The following is a 4,752-nucleotide window of genomic DNA, read 5'->3' on the forward strand; positions in this document are numbered from 1 at the left end:
ATATATATCGTTATTGTGATACTTGAAATGAGCAAATTACTCATTTATAAAGAAAAAAATAAATTATTTTTCTGTATTTTTAAAATTAAGCAAATTACCCCCAAAGGAGGTGGTGTATCATACGCTCTTCTAGTGCGATTTTGATTGATTTTTACAAATAAAATATTATCTTATATATAAAAATATATTATAATAATATTGTATTATATATAATGTATATTATTTATAATAATATATATCTTTATTAAAAAAAAAACACCTAACCCCTTGTGTTGCCGTTACCGCCACCGCCTAAAACCCTCCTCCATTTGTCGGCGGAAAACCCTTCCCCTTATGCTTGAAACCCTCTACTTCCCCCATGTCGCCCATCCCGTACGCCAGAAATCCTTCCCTTGAAACCTTTCCCTTTTCGCCTGAAATCCTACTTTTTCTCCATCAGGACAAAATGTATAAGACCCCCAGTGTTTTAAAAAGTCGGTTAAAAGTCCCTTTCTATTTTAAAAATAGGCTAAAACCCCCCTGTGTTTATTAAACGTAGCTCAATTGCCCCCTTTCCGTTAAATCTAACTAACGGTGTTAATATTTTTAAAAAATAACCGTTATACCCTTACTCAATAATTGTTGGATCTTCTTTGATCAAATTAATTGTTAGATCTAGTCAATAATCTCAACCATTAGATTTTTTTTAAAAAAAATATCTAGATTCAATAAATTATTTAACTTATATTATATATAAATAATTCAAAATTAAAAAATATATTATTATTATATATAAGAAAAACTAACTACCCACCCCACCCCAACCCCACCGCCATCTCCGTCGCGTTAGAATCGACGGTGAATTTTTCAAATCGTCGGATCTGCACAAAATTTTTTATTAGAATAAGTGAGGCCAGTCCATTAAAATCGTCTTGAAGAGATGAGTCTGATGGTGGTGGTTTGGAACCGAGATCCGATCGGACGGCGACGATAACGGCAAACATGTTCGGTGGTCGTGACTTGAGCCTAGTCTCTCCAGTTGACGAAAACTCAAATTGAAGTTATGAGAATATTCCTCTTGAAGAGAGGATTCGAATGGTACCACTAGTGCTAGAAACTCGTCTGGACAATGCCGGAAATTTAAATAATATAATTTAATATTTAATATTAAATTAATTAAATATAATTTAATATTTTAATTTAAATTATAAAAAATACAAAAATAAAAATAAAATAATAAAAGATATTTCAGTAAAAAATACCTAAGAGAAAGGTAAAAAACAGTTAAAAAATATCCCCACATGCACAAAGAGCAAGTGTAATACACCTTCCATCGGGAAGGGGTGTTTATTGTTGAGTTTTACGAACCACGGGGATTTTTTTAGCTTATTTTTAAAATAAAAAAAGAATTTTTGTCGACTTTTTAAAACACAGTATGGTAAAAATATACAAAAAAAAGCTGATAATATGTCGGTAAAAAGTCAGAAACGAACCAAAAGCGTACATGCTCGGTTGCAGCAATAATATTGGTGACACAGTTGATTCAATAATTCAATTCAAAACATTTCAATAAATTAGAAAATAAAAATTGAAACCGAATCTAATCGAAAATACATAGAAAATCAGCCAACCTTTGTGAAATCACCATCAACTGCGAAGAACCGTGGCAGTGAAATGATAAGTGCTTCGGTGAAGAAGCTCAATCTCGTCGTACAGTTGTCGAAACTCGATGTGTGAAGGTCTGTTGGCCTCGAAGGACGATGGGCAGACGAATGGTGGTGGTTCGCCGGTGTAAGGCATTCAAACGACGACAAATTGAAGCTTGGATGTAGAAGATGGTGCAATATACTACACATTGAAAAGATAAATGAAAATTGAATCGAAAAATACCAAAATATTTGTCTTGAGGAGGAGAGTTGACGGGTATACATCTCAGACAGTGGGTCATCAAAACGGCGACGATGGCGGCGAAAACAGAGATGGAGAGAAGACGTTCTTTTGCCGAATTAAATATCGAAATGAAAATGTTCTGTAATTTAGTTGCAGAAATTAGAGCGGGCCATAGTTATACAAACTTATGTAGTATATAAATAAATTAAGGTAAACTAATCAAATTGGGAGTAAATTCCTTTTAATTAACACTAATAATAATTCAACAGAAAATTTAATAAAAAACACACATAAATAGATTCAATAATTTTATAAAATAAATACAATTTATAATCATAAGATATAAAACATAATTAATTTTCTATAATTTATAAAAAGATTAAATTAAAATCTTCACATTTTAAAAAAAGAATATTGATAAATAAAAATATAAACTAATATACCCACCAACCCCTCTCCTCAAAATCCCCCCCCCCCCCTCCCCCCGCCCCTTTCATAAATAGATTCAATAATTTTATAAAATAAATACAATTTATAATCATAAGATATAAAACATAATTAATTTTCTATAATTTATAAAAAGATTAAATTAAAATCTTCACATTTTAAAAAAAGAATATTGATAAATAAAAATATAAACTAATATACCCACCAACCCCTCTCCTCAAAATCCCCCCCCCCTCCCCCCCGCACCTTTCTTTCTCCTCCCACCAATTTCATTTGTCTTATGAAGAATTTGTAATTGCAGACAATCAAATACACTTCTACATCATCTCTGAACAAAATGCATTTACAAGAGGAACTATATGCTCAGGAACGTCTTTTATCATCAGAAAACTGAAGGGGCTAAATATCATATACCATTCAACAAACCCATATGATCTTTTTGCTTCAAAAATCATCACAGCCACACACATCGATGCAGATTAAGGTTTAGGGTTCCAAGAAAAAGCAGAAGCGTATAAGGGTGTCATACCTCTGGATCTTTTTGCTTCTAGCTACCACCGGATGTGTTCTACGGCTTGTTGCTTAGATTCACCAGCGAAAAAGTTAGGAAATTTGGTGGCCCATCCCTCAAAACCAGACTCTCGCTCGGGGAAGGAAAGGGGGGAAGTTATTTGCAAGAGGGGACAATGATGAGATGGGTGTGATGGCTGCACAGTTGGAGGTCAGATGGAGAAGAAACGATAAGTAATGACAGAGAATTGTGAACAGTGACAAATTTATTCTTTAACAGTGTAAAATACTCTAAAACAATCTAAAACAAAAGATCCAAACATTGTATGAGTTTTCGAAATGGGTGGAAAACGAATCCAAACATAGCCAGGATGTTTTAGCATTTTGTACCCCCATCACCGCTGCCCCATTCCCCAAAAACCCTTATCCGCTGCTGCTGCCCACCCCCCACCCTAGAAACCATTTCCCATCGCCGCCCCCTTCCCCAGAAACCAATTGCTGTTGAAAAATGCTCATAACTCCACCTCCACCACCCCTTCGATGCTTACTTCTCCTTATGCCCATGGTCGTCGTCACCATCATCGATGTCGCTCTCCACCTCTATCCATCGCCATTTTCTTTCTTTCTATCTCAGTGTATATAAATATATATAATTATAATATGGAGTATTATATTTGGATATAAATTTTATGAAAGGCTGCCGATTATTCATTATCTTGTAAAATCATCCTATCCCTGCATGATGATCCTGGTAGTAATGGTATCAGAGCCATGGTAGTAGTAATTAATATGTTATGGATCAACAAATGACTTTATTCATGCATCACATGAACATACTTAATAAGAATTCTAATATTAAAAATATTAAAAATGAGGAATATGATATATCTCAGAATTTGGATTTATTAAATAGATGGACAATTCCAAAAGTTGAACCAAGATTAATATATCAATTAGGAACTTTTGAAAAATTAGGATTAAAACAGGTAGTAAAAACTACTGAAGAATCTATCTCATTAGATAATGACGAAATGATAATAAGATTATTATCTGAAAAGGACATTAGTCATTACAGACAAACACATAAATTTCTACATATAGGACTTGTACAAATTGCATTTAAACCTTTGACTTTAGAAGGTTTACCGGAAAGCTTTATTGTAGCTTTAAGAGATGGTAGAAATTTAAATTGGAAACAAACCCTTATGGGTATAATACAATCTAGTCTGGCACATGGACCGGTTTATTTTAATGTATATCCAAATTTACAATTATCTTTATCTGATATTAATATATTAGATGCCTTAACATTAAATGTTAAAACTCATGGTTATGATTATATGCCTGGAACAGAAGTAATATGTATCTGTTATAGAATATATTATAAGCCTTTATTTACATTAAATCCACAATGTAAAAGGATTGATAAATCAAAAAATAAAACTATATTAATTGAGACTAATTTCAGTAATTCAAATATTACTACAAGAAGACTTATTAAATGGGAAGAAATAACTTTTTCAGAAAACTGGATAATTGAACAAGCTGTACCTAAAAGGCCACAAATACATGATCATAATAAAATTATAGATATTCTTCAAAATAACGAAGGAACTGTAAATATCAAATTTGAAACAAATTCTAAATCATTACTATTTCAGAAATGTAACTCAATGAGATCTTACATATCACCATTTTATAAGATTTGCAAAGAAAAAAATGCTTTAATTCCTTTTGCGACATGGTTTATTGATACATATGTCAAAAACTATATTTCTGTTATAGAAAGAAATTATAGACTAGAATCAGGGAAAGTTTATCAAGGTCTTTACCCTCCACAACAGTCTTTTCATATTGAAAAGAATGGAAAAATTCATAATTTTTCAGCCTTTTCTAAATTAATAGAAACAGACATCCTTACAGTAA

The sequence above is a fragment of the Sesamum indicum genome, linkage group LG4 (genome assembly GCF_000512975.1).
Source record: "Sesamum indicum cultivar Zhongzhi No. 13 linkage group LG4, S_indicum_v1.0, whole genome shotgun sequence".
NCBI lineage: Eukaryota > Viridiplantae > Streptophyta > Magnoliopsida > Lamiales > Pedaliaceae > Sesamum > Sesamum indicum.